The following is a 17,915-nucleotide window of genomic DNA, read 5'->3' on the forward strand; positions in this document are numbered from 1 at the left end:
TGCACGTTAAGCCCTATCTCTTTAGGAGAGCGCTTCAGACACCCCCTCCACCCCCATGCCTCCTGTGGGATATATGACCTTGATCAAAGGCTGGGGATCCAGGCCAGGTGCAAATCTGAGAGAGGAGGAGGAATCAGAGCATCCTTGAGTCTGTGATAAACCCCGGAGGCCTGCTGCCCTGATTAAGAAATGGAGGTGGGGGCTGGTCCCTGGCGTAAGCCAGCTTTGGACTGGGTCATCTGGACTTCCGTTGGAGTGCCCCTGCTTCCAGGCCAGGGAGAGGCAGGACAGTCTGCAAGGGCCACAGGGGTGGTCGCTCTCCAGCACCTGCTGACAGCAGGAGCCTCAGGGGAGGGCTTCAAGCTTCCAGATTCCTCCAAGGACGCATCCAGCGGCTGCAGCCAGTCCTTGGGGATCTGGGAAAGGAAGGGGCTTAGGGTCTGTCCCCCACCCCAGGAGAGGCGATCAGATGGGGTTGTTACAAGACTGGGGATTGAGGCGGGGGGTGGGGGGGATGGATGAGGTTTACGCCACACGGCAGGGGCTTTCCTGCAGGTTGCAAGCTCATGGAGGGCCATGTGGGCTCATGGCCCGCACGCTGCATGCTCCTGAACAAGGTCTGTGTGTGCGCGAGGAGAGAACTGTGCCCTGCCTTTGGGAAAGCTTTCCAGCCTGGCGGAGCAAAGCAGAAACCTCCGCCCCAAGCTGCGAGCTCCGCCCATGGCTGGTGTCCACCCGGCAGGCCCACACCTGCCCCCCAGGGGAGCGAGCAGCTGCAAGGAACTCCGGCAGAGGAAGATGCAGGGCGAGCGACCTCCCATCTGACATCATCCGCCTGCGGTTCCAAGAGACTAAAATTAGGCTGAGAAAACGGAGGCCACAGAGCGTGTTACTTGAGGTTTCCAAAGAAAACACGGGTGCGGGCCAGGAAATGGGTCAGGAAAGAATTTCTGTGACTCAGGCCCAGCATGTGGGACTCCATTCACCAGCAGAGGCGAGGCGAGCTGAGCCACCAGTGGGACTCAAGTTTCGGGAGGCTAGCACGTCGCCAAATCCAGGGCCCTGCCTCGCTGAGTCCACTTTACAGATGGCTCAGAAGAGATACGCATCCCCGGGTTGGCTGAGCGCCATCTGAGAGCACCCCCACTCCTACCCCTACCACGACAGAAGCCCACCTCCTCAACCAGAACACTTCCTGAAGCGCTCAGCGCTGCTCAGCAATCAAAGGAATGCCACTAGCACTGGGTGACCAATCAGGAATGTGGACACGAGCTGGACACACCTCTCTCGCCCCCCCCCACTTGAGCACATACAAAGCTTCACCCCTAAGTCCTTGGGAAGTCCAGGGGCTCAACGACAGCAGCTCCTTGCGCTGCACTCGACAAATAAACATCTTCTTTCTTCCACCACCCCATTGATGGAGATTTTTCTAAAGATGTGTTTTATTTATTTGAAAAGTAGAGTTAGAGAGATCTTCCATCTGGCTGGTTCACTCCCCAAATGGCTGTGATGGCGGGGGCCCGGGGCCAAGTTGAAGCCAGCGGGCCAGGAATTCCAGCTGGGTCTCCCACGTGGGTGGCAGGCCCCCCTACTCTCCCCCCCTCTCCCCCTCCCCCATCCTTGGGCTCTTCTGCTGCTTTCCCGCATGAATTAGCAGGGAGCTGAATGGGACAAGGTGCAGCTGGGACTTGAACCAGAGCTTCTATATGGGATGTCAGGGTTGCAAGCAGCGACTTAACTTTCTGTGTCACAACGTTGACCCCCCAGTTTGGGGGTCTGGCAACAACTCCTTCAGCTAGTTGGTGTTGGCGGGGAGGCGAAGCTGTTTTGAAAAAGCAGCGTTTGGCTTCTTAGGAGACCACGACCACGGGGGTTCTGATAAACCCCTGCCACCCCATGGAAATGAGGAGTATCTGTCTCCATAGCAGAGGAAGAAGGCAGGGAGCTAGCAATTCACAAAATGCCACCCGCCCCACAAGGATTTGGGGTCTTAAGTCCAAGAGCAGTGAGAGTTTGGGGACTAAGGTGAGGTTGTCTGTGGCCTAAGTTTGTGTGTCAGCCTCATCTTCTTACAGTGAGAGAAACGTGGCCCAGAGAGGCACAGTTATTTGCCCAAAGTCACACAGCAAAAAGTGGCTAGAGCGATCCCAGCTAAGTCACCATTTCTCCCTCAACCAGCACCCTCTGCCGCCGGCCGTGGTCCTGGGCGGGGGTGGCTTGCCCAGGGGAGACCAGCTGGCCTCGTTGGCTCACCTGAGCAGGTGCATACAGAGTGTGAGACGCAATGCCAAACACAGGAGCAACCAAAGCAGAGAAGTTGGACATCATTCAAGTTAAAAAAAAAAAAAAGAAAGAAAAGAAAAGAAAACCAAACTTTCACACCTCACAGGCTTGTCTCCAGAGAGAAGGCAAGCTACAGAACGGGAGCAAAATCCTCGCACATCTTCGTACACCTGATGAGAGCTGCTATCCCGCTTCTGTGTGATCACCCCAAGAGCTGGCTGGCGCAGCTGGGCAAGGACTCGGCCAGACATTCTGCGAACAAGACAGTCCCCTGGCCAGCAGACACGTGACAAGATGCTCGGGGTAAATGCAAGTCCAAACCACAACCGGATGTCCGTGCACAACCACTTCGATGGGTATAATTAATAAAAAAAAACAAACAACCCTCCAAACAGAACACTCAGCCAGCACTGGTGGAGATGTGGAATCTGCTTGGCTGGGAGACGGTGTGGCTCCTAGGAAGCAGTCAGGGGCAGGACGAAGACCCCACCGTCATCCTCCTCCTGCACACATGCTCAACGGCACGGGCCATCAGCGTCAACAGCACAAACACCAACCGCCTCCACCCCAAGCTGAGAATGCCCATCGACAGACCGGGGGAACCGATGACACGTGGAATACTACTCAGCCATGAAAAGGGTGGAGTTCTGAAGGGGCTACCAGCACACTCGAACCTCCACCACAAAGGTCTGTGTGTGCCCAAGTGTAGGTGATATATTCATAGTAAACAAACCCCTGGGGACAGAGTGTGACTTTTGCTGGTCACAGGCTGGGGAGAAGGAAGGGAGAAGGTCAAGAAAGGACAGCAGCACTCCACGTGGAGTGATGGGACCACATGCAGGGCCACTGCATTTTCGACTCTATGCTTCTTGCTTTAAAAACCAGCCAGAGGGGCTGGCATGATGGCTCAATTGGCTGATCCTCCGCCTGCAGGTGTTGGCATCCTATATGGGCACTGGTTCGACTCCCGTTTACAACCACTGTCCCAAATCCCTGCTTGTGGCCTGGGAAAGCAGTTGAGGATGGCCCAGCGCCTTGAGGCCCTTCATCGGCATGGGGGACCCAGAAGAAGCTCCTGGCTTCCGGCTTAGCTCTGGCCATTACAGCCATGTGGGGAGTGAACCAGTGGATGGAAGATGTTTCTCTCTTTCTCTCCTTTTCTGTATAAATCTGCCTTTCTAATAAAAATAAACTATTAGAAAAAAATCAGGCAGAAAAGGCGACATGGGGGTGCCTTCCTCTGTAGTCCCCGTGACTCCTCCCTCAACCCCAGGAGAGCTGCAGCAGAGGTGGGGGTGGGGGCATGGATCCCAGCCTCATGCACTTGATGGATGCTCACGGACCTCACATGAGGAGGGGCGATCAATTCAGGACCCAACAGGAAAGGGTCTTGGTCTGAAATGTTGCCACTTCCAGCTTGAAGTAGCATCACTTCCCGTGGAAAACGAAATCCTCCAGCCCTGGGATTCCCTTTGTCCCTTCAAAAGGTGACTGCCACCCTCACTGGAGAAACCTCTCCCAGGCCGAGGCCACAATGCTGCCTTCCCTAGGGGGAGCTACCCCACTCTCTCAGCTCCCCAGGAGGGTCAGACTCCACCCCTGCCATCCGCCAGACTGGGTGGGAATTCCTGACGCATGCCTGCACTTCTCCAGAGTGCGAGTGACGGTGGGACTGGAGCAAGCTACCTAACCGGCAGAGCCTCGTGGTCACCCTGTGTTGGCTGTTCTTACTCGTTTTTGTCATTTATTCTACCCAATCCTAACAAGAAAAGTCCCACCTGTCTCACCGAGTTAACCTAACAACCCGTATGACAGTCACTCTGCCTAGAACCAGTGTTAAGCCACCAAAGGCTGAAAGCGAGTGGAACTGATTTTTCAAACTTTTGAAGGTTCCGTGAGGTCTGGAAACTCCCACTTCTCAGGTCTTCCCCAGCTAGGGGCATAGGGCCATGCTTAGGGGCACCGGGGGAATTGAGGGAGCCTCGTTCCAGTCTGTACTGAGATGCAAGGAGACGTGGAGGATGTGTGAAGAGGCAGGAAGAGACAGGACAGACAGGGAACGGAGCTGAGGGATAACAGCCACAGTAGAAAGTACTAATGTGACCTTGGCAATGAACCCACCTGTTTTAAACACAGTCCGACTGTTCACCATAGCCCCGTGGAGCAGGAAATACTACAAGGTGCAGAAGGGAAACTGGACAGGTTAGAGGATCTCGTGGATGGAGCCGGACAGAACTGGGGGATTCGGTCTCCAGGGACCCCCTGCTTGGCCACCACAGGGGCTATCACCAGCCCTGACCAAGGTAAAATGTGAGTAGTTACAGGAGGCGTGAATCCATGTCCAGGCATGCACAACCCCAGGGGGCGCTATTGCATCGCCAGCACCCTGGCTGTGTGCATGCATTGTACCAGCTGTCCAGCAGATGGCAGTCACATGCCTGGAGGGTGAGTGCCTTTACCCAGCAGACCTTGGCTTAGGGCCAGGTGCATCCCACTCAGGGAAGGGGAAGGTTTCTATTTCCGCCAGACAACATGGTCTTGGCTGGGAGGAAGAGGGTGATCCAGGTGAGAGAGGTCCGGGGCCAGGTGCAGCTGGGTACACAGCAGGACCTTTGGGTGGGGACTTGAAGGCTCCAGGGTTCAGCCTTGGATGGAGGAGGGGGCAGGCAGCTCCATCCCTGGGCCAGGAGTGCAGAAAGAGGGGCCTCTCTGCAGCCCAAAATGGAGGGCAAAAGGCAGCTCAAGAAATCTCATTGGGGTACCAGCTTAAGCCACCACCTGCAGGGCTAGCATCCCAGATGGATTCCAGTTCCTGGTTGCTCCACTTCCCATCCAGCTCCCTGCTAATGCACCTGGGAAAGCAGCAGAAGGCAACCCATGTGCTTGGGCCCCTGCACCCATGTGGGAGACCCAAAAGAGGCTCCTGCCTCCTGGCTTTGTCCTGGTCCAGCCCAGGCCGTTGTGATCATTTGGAGACAAGCAGCTGAAGAGCTTTCTCCTTCTCCATCTGCTAACTCTACCTTTCAAAAACGTAAATGCTTCTTGAACAAAAGAATTCTAGATGGCAAGTTGTAGGGAAGTCCGGATACCCTTCTCGCCCACCCCAGTGGGACCCTTGGCCACTCTTCCTTTCCTGTCCCCACGGTCTTTAACCACCTGGGCCTGGTCAAGGTCCTAGGGGAGTCCCTCTCTCAGGAGGCGCAGGCCGGGCGGGTCTGTCCTCTGGAGGATGGCTGGGGTTTTGCCAAGAGGCCTCCCCCAGCCCTTTGATTCCCAGCCAAGAATGCTTCTCTCCAAGTGAGAAAGCAAAGTGAAGCGAGTCCCTCTCCTCCCATTTATTTTAATGTGGTTTGCAACACTGCTTGATGCTGAGCAGGGCTGTGGGCGGCAAACATGTGCTTGCAAGATGCTAGGATGGCGGGGATGCCACTGGCACCAACAGGCGGGACGGGTGGGAAGCTCAGCGGCCCGGGTCTCCGGTGACTCTGGGGACAAGGGGCACTGCCCAGAGCGCTCATTTTCCCATTTGGGGTTCCTTTGAGCAGCTGTCGGGAGATGCGGGGTCTAGCCTGAGACCACCTGGGTTATCTCACTTTTGGTTTCCCCACATAGGAGAGGAGGTATTTGGCTTCAGCATTAGCAGGCCATCCCAGCTCAGGGGGCGGAGTACACCATGGGAGTAGGGATGCTGGTGTGGCCCCAGCTCTCATAGCATCAGGGGTGCCTCAGATGTGAACAGTACACCCCAATATGCCACCTGACTCTGGACCTCAACTTCTCCCTGCTAGCAAGCTGGACAGGAAGTCGCTGTCCAGTCCTATGGGGTGGGGCTTCTCTGACCATGACCCTGGCCCCTCCAGGCCATTTCTCCCAGGTCTGCCCCTCTGGCCTCTTTCCCCACCGTGACAGATGGGTGGTGAATCTCTGTGGACGTGGCTGATGATCCTCTCCCCATCTCCACCATAGCCTCACCCCTCCCCAGGTCAAAGTGGACAGGAGTCCATCCTGTGCTCGGTGCCAGCGGACAGCCGCTGGCACAGCGGATGTTACGACACAGGTCCAAGCCATCTCCCCTTCTGCAAGCCCCAGTCACTCCGAATGCGAGGCTCCCAACAGGGCCCCCCCTCACCGGGCTGTGGAGAGGAACCAGCTGGGATAAACCACCCGCTGGCGCAATGTCAGATGCATACTGGATGGAGGGCATGGCGGCAAAGTGCCAGGGCACCCCACCGGAGTGCCCTAGATCAGAAGTGACCCAAGAAGGTCCTTCCCAAAGGCCAAAGGTTGCCGGCACCTCTTGGAGGCACAACCAGCTAATCTGCCACCTGTAATGCCGGCATCCCATATGGACGCTGGTTCATGTCCTGGTTGCTCCTCTTCCCATCCAGCAACCTGCTTGTGGCCTAGGAAAGCAGTAGAGGATGGCCCAAAGCCTTGGGACGCTGAACCCATGTGGGAGACCCAGAAGGAGCTCCTGGCTCCAGCTTTACCCTGGCTCAGCCCTGTCCGTTGCAGCCACCTAGGGAGTGACCCAGCAGAAGGAAGATCTCTTTATCTCTCTCTCTCTGTAACTCTGACTTCCACTAAATAAGTTGATCTTTTTAAAAAAAAGATTTTATTTTATTTTTATTGGAAAGGCTGATATACAGAGAGGAGGAGAGACAGAGAGGAAGATCTTCCATCCAATGGTTCACTCCCCAATGGCCGTAGCTGAGCCAATCCGAAGCCAGGAGCCAGGAGATTCTTCCGAGCCTCCCTCGTGGGTGCAGGGTCCCAAAGCTTTGGATTGTCCTCGACTGCTTTCCCAGGCCACAGGCAGGGAGCTGGATGGGAAGCAGGGCTGCCGGGACTAGAACCGGCGCCCATATGGGTTCCCGGCGTGTTCAAGGCAAAGACTTTAACCACTATGCTATCGCGCTGGGCCTAATAAGTTGATCTTTAAAAAAAAAAAAAATGGAAATCAAAGGTAAGTTTATTTTAGTACAGACATTTTGAAGTCCAGACATACAAGGGGTTTATGAAAAGTTCACTAGAAAATTCCTATTAAGAAGAAATGGTGGGTGGATTTCTAATGTTTTTGCAACAAAATCAACTTACCTTTGCATTCCATTTCCTGTGGACTTTGGCAAGGGCCCGCACATGTTTCCCATTATCCCCTGCCAGGGCAGCCAGTGTCACAGCATGGTGGTGACCGAGTGTCACAGCCGTGCAGTCGGCCTGGCCTGGGGGGTGAGAGTGAGGAGGGGTCTCCCAGAGTGCTTTGCAAGTGCTAATTGAGGCTCTGATTTGCTCAGAGTATCACACTGAGCCTTCGCCTGAAGCAGCAAGCTGTCAAACACCAGAGCAGAGCTGGGTGGGGGTGGGGGGGAACATCCGGCATCAGGTTCAAGGCTGGAACCGAGAGAGCCTGCTCACTCCGCTCAAGATGTGTGAGAACAGTGGGGGCTGGGTGGGGCTGGGGGTGCTAGCGTGCTTGAATGGGGTACCAGGCTCTCTCTCAGGCCTGGGCCTCCATGGGTGTGCTCTGTGGGTCACCTGCTAGAGGCTCACAGTGACCATGACCTTGATAGATGGTTTCCTCAGGGGTGGGGGCCAAGAAACGAAAGGTCAGGTCACACTGTCAGAGCTTTACTTCTCCTTACAGATTTATTTGAAAACCTTAAAAGGAAAATCTGCCATTTGCTGGTTCCCCAAATAGCCGAAACACCTGGGCCATTTTTCAAAGCCATCTACCCAAGAGCATTAATAGAGAGCTATATGGGAAGTGGAGCAGCTAGGGCTTGAACCCCAGTACCCAGATGTGGGATGCTGACCTCGCAGGAGGTGGTTTCACTTGCTGTGCCATGGTGCCGGCACCTCTCCGTCTAGACACAGGCCTTGCCGCAGCTGGCCAGGGTGTCATCGCCACTCCTGCTGGACCTGCACCCAGAGGGGACGGAAAGGATGATGCAAGAGCCCACATGGGAGACCCAAAGAGGCTCCTGGCTTCGGATCGGCTCAACTCCGACCACTGCGGATGCCTGGGGAGTGAATCAATGGACAGAAGCTCTTCCTCTCTGTCTGCTCCTTTCTGTATATCTGACTTTCCAATAAAAAATAAATCCTTTTTTTAAAAAAAGGATGGTACAAAAGGTAGGGAAGTGTAGGTGGAAGAGAGAAAGAAGTCCCACCACTTCAGCCCATGCCCGGCTACAAGCCCTGAGAGATGCCAGCAGAGGAAGGGGTCAAGTTTGGAGTCTGGGTCCTCACCTTCCACCCACACTGGCACGTGGTGAACAGCGGCTGTGGCCTGGCCGACTGTCAGATGCTCTGTCCTGGGCTACAGTCACCCAGAGCTTCCTGACCACGCCCCCATGGCCAGCTTCCAGGATACAGATGTTTCTCAGCATCCCTTTCCCCATCTTTAGGGAGCGTTGCCACATACCCCGCCCCCCACTTCATGGTCAGTGAAGTGACCATGCCCACCTGTGTAGGCATCAGCTGCCATCCTTTTGGCTCTGCCAGCTTCCCCAGCTTGGTGGACAGCCAGGGGAGGCCATGTGACCTGGCTGGGCCAATCAAAATCTTCCCTGGGCCTTTTGGCTTCCTTGGCTTTGGGCAGGAAGCTGTGAGCTTCTGTCACTCCTGGGTGTAGGGGGCAACTCCTGGGAAGGAACGTAAGTGACACATGGCACAGGAAAGACCCAGAGACAAGAGACAGAGATGGGTCCCGGTCCCCAATCTTCCCTCTCTGGAGGCCAGGTCCCAGTCACGCCTCAGCCGTTTGCTTATGAGTCTGAGGTTTTGGCCAGGAGCATGCACAGGACAGCAGGTGTGTCCCCTAGACAAGGCGACGGGGTGGGGTGGGGTGGGGTGTGGGCTAGCTGTCAACAGACTCTTCCCTGCTGGGGGGAGGGGGTGCTGAGGTCACCACCCCACTGTGACAATCATCCCGTCAAGTGCCGAAGATGCTCATTAAAATTCCTCCTCGGCTGACACAGCTGTTTGGTCGATATGATGTCATCCTGTCCTCCCAGCGACCCCTAGGAGCAAAGTGTAATTATTTCCATCATCACGCAGGGCTCGAACCCAGGCTGCCCTGCCTCCCCGTGGCCTGGATCCGCCCCAACCCCACTTCTACCATAAAGGTGCTTCCCCCAGAGCCTGTGGCTGGGCCAGGGGCTCCAGGGCAACACGACACAGTGAGCTTCCGCCTTCCTGTCGTTCCCTGCCTCATTTTCCCTACCTGTAAAGTGGGACAGTCACGGGGCCTCACCTCCTCCCAGGCTAAGCAGGAGCTGGCGTGGACAGCTGTCCTATGCCCTCCCAGGTGTTTATGGAGCAAAAAGACACAGCTGATGGAGACCCCCAAAGAAATCTTCACTGCACATCACCTGCCTAACACTTGGGCCAGCCATGCCGTCCTGACACTCTGTGTGTGTGTGTGTATGTGTGTGTGTGTGTGTGTGTGTGTGTGTGGTGAGGTATATGCTGTTTAAAAGGGCATTGACCCTGAGTCTTGGGGTGGTGGGCTTGGAGTGCTCAGGAACAAAGGGGGGCCTATGAGGCTGATGAGGGGGGCAGCCAAGGAGGGGAAAGCCCTGCCACACCTGAGGACAGATTGTGCCAGCGTCCAACCAGAGAGGTGACCACGATATTCTGCCCAGTGCGACGCTGGGATAAGTGGAAAGAAATTGGTACCCTGGGGTTCCTGGTTTGTGCCCCCAACACCCAATCTGTTACTCTGATCCTGGCAAGTTCCACACCCTTTGGAGTGCTTAGTGTGCTAAGAACTGAGCCTTCTAGGTCATGGCTACAGATGCTAGGCCCCCTGCTCCAGGGTCACCCACCCAGCACCCTGGGTTCAGGGGAGGGGGTCAGTGGGGCTGGGGGAGGGCTCCTCATCCTTCAATTCCCCAGCTGAGCTTCTCTAGGAGGGAGCAGACTCCTGCCCCCCCACCCCCCGAATCTGGAAAGCATTGAGGCCCGATGGCTCCATTTCAAGCGCAATTATTACAAACCCCTCCAGGGAATGCGCACTCCGAAATGAAATCTCGCTGTCAAAACTTTCATGAATGCGCCGTTCAGGGTGGGGATCGGCTTACACGCCTGCCTGCCCGCCCGCCTGTGCCCCCAGAGCGATCGATGGAGACCACATTCTCAATGAGGGGGAGTAGGGGAGGAGAGGATATGTGGCAGGAAGCCAGGGGGGGAGCCTCTGTCTGCAGCCTGTGTCTCCAGAAGACAATATGGCCTTGGGCTGATAAAACCACCCTGTGGATCTCCCCGCAGCTGGCAAGGCAAACGCAGGACCGCTGGCTGCGTTGGAAGAATCCTTGATCTTACCCCCACCCCACTCCCAAGGAAGGCCAAGACCTTGAGATAACACCCGGGTATAGCAGGTGTACACAGGCACCCACAGATGGAAGGTAGGGGCAGGTTGGTCAGGTGAGGAGTGGGATTTAGAGGTGTCTGTCGGGTGCTTGTGGAAGGTTCAGTTAGGGCTAAGAACCCGGGATCACTGCTCTGTCTGCCAGCCCACCCCAGTGCTGTGTCACACCCTAGACTCCCGTGCACAGCCCTGGCTCTCCTCTTTCAGTCACTCACGTGTGACTTCAGCAGGCACCAGGGCAGACTACAGCCCTGGGTCTGAGCTGTGGTGTTCACCAGCATTGACTGAAGGTCACAGGCTTGCACGGAGCTCCCGTATCCACCTGCACTGCACCAGATGGGAATGGAGCGGCTCCTGGTAGAGCTGCATGCTGAACCTAAGTGGTTTACCTGACCCCATCCGAGAAATCAAGAGGGCTAGGGATGACTGCCACCATCCTCCCCCAACCCAAACAGACAGCGTACACGCAGGCAGGACCAGAGAGCCATCTCTCCTGCTCAGCTCCGTCAATCTGTTTGTTTACTGGAGAGAGGGTACCAACAGTCCCCATGCTCCTTGGGGACAAATCCCAGGGCCTCCAGCACTTAGCCCAGGGGCAAGTCAAGAGTGTGTCGGAGCACTTCTGGCCGACACACACCACTGGAGGTTGACAGGTTCAGGATGGAGCCCCGGCTGGCTGTGCTCAGGCCGAGGCCTTCAACCCTTCTTGCTCTCAGTGGCATCGTTTGCGTCAGGACACCTGTCTCCCAGGTTGCACGCCTCCCAAGGAGCTCGGCTGGGTTCCTGGCACATGAGGGATGCAGTGCACTGTCAGGCCACAAGCACGGGATGCAGACACTACAAGCGCAGTGTGGTCTCTGCTTTTCCGGCGTACAGCTGTGTGACAGAGACTGCCCTGCTTCCCCATGACTATGGACTCCGTCTGCTCACAGATGAAGGCCAGCTCCCTATTGACACATCTGCGGAGGCAGCAGAAAATGGCCCAAGGGCTTGGACCCCTGTAACCCACCTGGGCAACTGGAATGGAGTTCTTGACTCCCGGCTAACATCGACTGTTGGAGCCACTTGAGGAGTGAACCAGAGATCAAAAGATCTGTCTTCCCAGCTTTGTCACACTCCCTCCCAAATAAATAAATCTTTAGAAAAAAAAAAAATAGGGCCCGGCATGATGGCCTAGTGGCTAAAGTCCTCACCGTCAACACACCAGGATCCCATATGGGCGCCAGTTCTAATCCCAGCAGCTCCACTTCCCATCCAGCTCCCTGCTTCTGGCCTGGGAAAGCAGTTGAGGATGGCCCAAAGCCTTGGGACCCTGTACCCGTGTGGGAGACCTGGAGAAAGTTCCTGGCTCCTGGTTTTAGATTGGCGCAGCACTAGCCGTTGCGGTCACTTGGGGAGTGAATCATCGGACCGAAGATCTTCCTCTCTATCTCTCCTCCTCTCTGTATAGCTGACTTTGCAATAAAAATAAAGTAAATCTTTAAAAAAATATTTAAGTTATAAAACAAAAAAGAAAAAAAAATAACTGATTCAAAGAAATCAAATAAGTCTTTAGAAAAATAAAAATAGATTTATATATGTGAAAGGTAGAAAAACAGACACAGGGATGGACAGGGCAGAGCTGTGCTAGCTGCTGGTTCAGCAGTTACCAGGAATGGGCCAGGCTGAGGCCCGGAGCCCAGAACTCCACTCCAGGTCTCCCCCATGGGTGACAGGGACCCAAGCAGGAGCCTCCTGGGGTGACCATTAGCAGGAAGCTGGAATCAGAAGTGAGGGTGGAACTCCTGGCCTAGGAGGCTCACGGGCTACAGAATAAATCACCCAATGTCAAATTTCCTAAGTTGTATACATTACCCTTGGCTTTGGACAGTACATGGCCCAGTGACCAGGACTACATGGTCCCGGGACAATGGCAGTCCCCAAGATTGGTCAGGCTGGGGTATAGGTGCCAGGACTGGGGCCCAGGGTCCCGGGTATCTCCTCAGCCCTCAGGGCCTGATGGAAATGAAAGCTCCCAAGGCACCTGCCTGTCCCTAGGGCTCATGAGTTCTGGCTGCAGGCCTGGAATGTGACATCACGGCAGTCACAGCTGGCTCACCATGACTGGGCAGGGGAACTGCCCGGGCCAGGGCCGTGCTAGCCAGGGCATCACCAGACAGCACTCCACCCTAGGGAACCAAAATCCGCCAACCTTTCTGGAACTTTCCCAGCTCTACCATCTTGGAAGGCCCTTTCTCAGGCTCAGCTGGCACTAAGCAGAGCACTCCAGCCTTAGCCCAGCCCTGGTTGCCAACTGGGGTGCGGTCTGGGCTCTCATGACCTTGCTGGACAGTCTCCCTGACCCCCACCCCAACCTGCAACTGTGTCTTTCCCCATTGCCCTGGGTCGTGGCCTCTTCTCCAGGGCCTCACCAGCTGCTGTCCAGTGCGCCCAGCCCCGGCCACCCTGCCTGTCCCTGGGCTTTAGAACATCTGTATCCTGTTCCCCCCCCCAATACCCACTCGGCTTCTGTGGTCCCCAGGGCCCTCCAGCCTCGCCCCATCAAGCCCTCACCTGCCGGGAATCCTCTCCATTGAACTCCCTTCCTCCTACAACCCCAGGTCCCTGCTGGGGGAGGGAGGGAAGGGAGGGAGGGGGAGGAGGAAGGTTACCAAGGATGGCAGGGGTGGGGGTGTTGTAGTATCTGTCTGCTGACCGTGGGGTGGACACATGGGGCTTGCGGTTTCTTGCAAATCCGCCCACGGGCTACAGAATTAATTTTCCGGAGTCGGATTCCCCAAATCGCATAAATTCCTCCCCCACACTGGAACTGCTCGGCTCTGATGTGTGAGGCAGGAGGAAGCAGCGGTCTGCAGAAGAATAAAAAACATCCTGGAAGCCATTACAGTCCCGAGTGGAAGACAAAGGCTGCGGGAAGGGACGTTAGGGGACGGACGTGCCTAATAGCCGCCGTGCTGGCATCTCCCTTCCACCGGCCATGGATTAACAACAGATGGACCACGCCGAGGTCAATTTGCATGCTAATCTGAAACAACTGCGTGGCCTGCGCTGCCAGGAATTCCATAAACGCAGTGGCGGGAGCAGGGTTGGCTGGGTAGGGGGGTGTCTGGAGTCGCCCCCCCCCGCCGCCGCTGCAGAGCTGCCTGGGGTGGGGGGCACCCCCAACTCGGGCGGCCAGAGCTTCAGCTGCCACATTCTTACTCGTCTCTGCTGAGCCTGGCTGTGAACCTGTGGGGATGGGACGCAGACAGAGAGGACATGGGATGGAGAATTCAGCTCTGTTGAGCTCTGACAACCATGACCGCACCTCCAGGTCCAGCCACGCTCAGAGAGCACAGAGTCCTAGGACCGGTCAGAGATGAACATTGGAGGTTGAGAAGGGTGGAGGCCCCAGCATCCTGACGGGCACAGAGACGGAAGGAATCAGAGGAGCTTGGTCTCCTTGGCCTCAGGAAAGGTGATGGCACGCGGAATCCCGCACGCAGCACCGCACCCATGTGGCACTTTGGATTGTGTCTCCAAGCACGCCCACATCTGGCCTACCATGAGCTCCCACGGGCCACTGCCCCTCAACAGCAGGACGGCCACTGAGGGCCCTCCTCGGCCATGTGGCTCTTCCCCTGGCGAGGCAGCGGGAGACAGGAGGAAACTGCTGTCTCCACTGCCAACCAACTGGGCATCACACACACAAGTTCCTTAATGCCTCAGAGCTGCGGTTTCTGCATCCATAGGTCTGCCCGGCAGCACAAAGAACAGACGTCGCACTGTATGGACGCTCAGAGCTGCGGATTGCAGTGAATTGACTCCTATTCTGCCCAGATACGGCACAGATACAATCACAGACAGTTCTTAAGAAAAAAAAAAAACACCAAAAACAAAAACAAAATTTGAGTTAGGGCGTTATGATGTAGTAGGCAAAGCTGCTCCCTGCAGCGCCGGCATCCCCTATGAGTTCTAGTCCTGGTTGCTCCATTTCAGAGCCAACTCCCTGCTAATGTGCCTGAGAAAGCAGCAGAGGATGGAACCAAATGCTTGGGCCCCTGCATCCACGTGAAAGGCCCTGAAGAAGCCGTTGCTGGCTCCTAATCTGGACCTGGCCCAGTCCTGGCTGCCGCACCCATTTGGGGGAGTGAACCAGCCGATGGAAGATCTCTCTCCCTCTCCGTTACCCTGCCTTCAAAACACACACACACACACACACAATGTAGAGACATCTCCTTCCAATCCCTCTGCCTCACTTGGTTTCCAGGGGGCAGATGCTGGGGGTACCCCATCCAGGGGACAGATGTCCTTAGGGAATTCTGACCTGCCATGGGCTCACCAAGGACTTCTAATACAGTGAACATGCACACACAGAACACCCATGCAAGCCTCCCACGCCACACTAACACACATGCCCACACATGATCATCCTAGATACAACGTCCATCCCCATCCTCGGACACAGCACACAACACCCCGCGGTCCAACACACTGGCAGGAGTCCAGAATAAAGGCGTGGAGCCAAGCGATGTTTGCATCACAATAAGCTTTTCATGCCATGTCTCCGTGACTTTTTCAAGTTCCCTACAGATGGTTCTTGATTGACAATGGGGTGATAATCAGAAAAAAAACCCACCCTAAGTTGGAAATGCATTGAGTCCACCCAACTGATGGTTCCCGCAGGGATCACACACCCACAGGTTGCCCACAAGTCGTCCACAAATCATCCTTTTCGCTGAAGACACAGGGACCCAGAGCAGAATGAGAGCAGGCCACGATCAGCCCCACCTCCCCCAGGCTCTTAACTACCTGGCAGCTCCCACTTTTCCAATCACACTTCTCCAGACCCATCCACTTCTTCACGGAACCTTGAACACACATGGTTGCCAGTTTCTTTGGATTTTTGTTTCTGAAGGTTCCCAGAGCACAAAAACAAACTTGTACTAAAGAAAAACCCACAGAAACTGGGGTTTGAGTCCTGTCTGCTTAGCTCCAGATCCAGCTCACCACTAAAGTGCCTGGGAAGGGTGCAGGTGATGCCCCAAGGGAGTTGGGGCCCCCAGCCACTCATGCAGAAGACCCAGATGAAGTTTCAGGCTTCCAGCTTTGGCCTTGCTCGGGGCCCCAGCTATTGAAGGCATTTGGGGAGTGAGCTCTCTGCAACTTTGTCTTTCCGATAAATCATAAACCCCAGTTTCAAGTCCCAGTGTTAATTCCAGGCCTTTTAATCATCCACTCGCTCTTCATTCATTCACTGGTTCATCCCGTTTGCTGCATGTGGTGTGACAGGAAACAGACCCTAGCCTCTGGTCAAGCACGGGTCACCCAGCATCAGACTGACTGCTAGTCCCAGATTTTCCAGCTAGGGAGCCGGTGCGGTCTGAGGGCTCCAAGCCCAGTTTTTCTTATTCCTCTGGACATGGTCTGCATAGACAGAAAACAAGAGAGAAAGAGCCAGCCCTTGGGGATCACCAAGACTCTCTAGGAGGACAAATAGGTAGGCAATTGAAAGAGAAGGACAAGGAAGAAGACCCTGCACGGGGCCGGAAAGTGCTGAATGAGAAGATTCGGTAATAAATAACCACTCAAAGGCAGAGCAAGGCTCAGGGATTCTGGAACATTCCAGCCCCACGATGGGGACAGTGGAGATGCAGAATCTTAATGAGGAGATTCTCGTGGCAACTGCGGATTTGGAACGAAACACACCCCACCCCTGCAGAGCTGGGGCACCCCGGGGAGCTCCCGCCACACTTCAGCTGGAAGGACTGAGGTCCTGAGCAGAGATTCCAGCACCGAGGATCCCGGAGAGCAAGCAGGTCCTTACGTCACTGTGATCAGATGGCGGGCTGCGGCCAGCACTGGCCTTGCCCCAGCGGTAGCGCACTGCCCACTCTGCCCACACGGTCTCCATGCCCTCGGGACTACAGGCACACACGTGTCCTGCAGTACAGTGGCCCTACAGACTGTCTGGGTCTTTTGCATTTCACTCAGGAATTCACCACAGCCTTCTGAGCTACGCCTGAGCTCATGGTTAACAGGTGGCCCCAGGAGGGGAGGCCCTGGGGAAGTATGGGGTGGGGCTGATGGACCCCAGAGCCCACCACGTGACCACAAGGCCGAACTGGTGACCCCAGTCTGGTAGGGCAGGAGAACTGAGCACTGGGTTCATCACTGGTAGAGGGCCACCTGGTCCACTGGGCCTTATGGAATGACACCTCATACAGAAGTCTTGCACGATGGCTCCCTGGTTGGTGAACACAGGGATGTGCTGGGCAGTGGCGTGTCCAGAGGCTGGCATGGAGGCCCTGCCCCCACACCCGCTCCATCACACCCCTGGCTGATGACACACTCGTTTCCCTCGGCTGACCCTTAAGCAGTCTCCTTAACCATAAAGCAAGCAGCTGGAGTTATCCCCGGGAACTGTCAGATCCGAGGAGGAAACTGTTGCATGGTCGGTGGCTGCAGCTGTGGTCTGAGCAAATTCCCTCTGGTTCACATGATGGGAGCTAAACCCTCAAATTCACAGGATGGATGATCGCGTCTGGAAGGGGCCTTTGGGAAGGAATAAAGATGGGGTGATGAGGGTGGGGACCCCAAGATGACATTACTGGCTCCATTAGAAGAGGGTGTGAGACCGCAGCTAGCAGCTGGCTCAGTCTCACCATAGGATGCCTCCAGCCACAACAGGCCACACCCTGCTTCTGCCTCATGCCAATCCCCGACATCAATGCCACACCCCCTGTTGCCAGTGTTGTGCCCCTCCCATTGGTGCCACACCCCTTGCCTCGGGTGCTACATCCCTGGCATCAGTGCCACCACCCCTGACATCTGTGCCATGCCCTACCATGCCAACACCACACCCTGAGACATGAAGCATATGAACTTGTATTCTTTACAAACGACCTGGTCTCGGGCATTTCGTTATAACAACAGCAACCAGACTAAGACATCTGGCAGATGAGCAGGTAGCCTGGGCAACCCTCTCCCATTTGTGGCAGGCATCTGAAGGAGGGACAGCTTTGTGGAACCGAGCCCTGAACTTGCAAGGCATCCAACTGTGGGAAATCTGGCGCATGTCAGGCAACTGGAGCATTGAGGCTGGAACAATGCAGTTGGTGTAAGAAAATAAAAAACAAAACCCTACTGCTACAGTGGCCATGTCTTTGTCCACAAGGATGAACCCAAGCTGCCACCTGCATGACCCTTTGGAAAGAAGAGACCTGGCCTCTCCAGGAAGGACCACATGCAGACACACAGCAGTCCTGACCCATCAGTCACC

General features: G+C 55.6%; 1 protein-coding gene across 2 annotated transcripts in view; it reads right to left on the bottom strand.

Annotated features, from left to right (window-relative positions):
* The window catches only part of COL26A1 (collagen type XXVI alpha 1 chain), a 56,258-nt gene that overhangs the window by 8,589 nt on the left and 29,754 nt on the right, over window positions 1-17,915 (bottom strand). The gene's annotated exons all lie outside the window — the stretch shown is intronic.

The sequence above is a fragment of the Ochotona curzoniae genome, unplaced genomic scaffold (assembly GCF_017591425.1).
Source record: "Ochotona curzoniae isolate NIBS_2020 unplaced genomic scaffold, NIBS_Ocur_1.0 contig_2321, whole genome shotgun sequence".
Lineage (NCBI taxonomy): Eukaryota > Metazoa > Chordata > Mammalia > Lagomorpha > Ochotonidae > Ochotona > Ochotona curzoniae.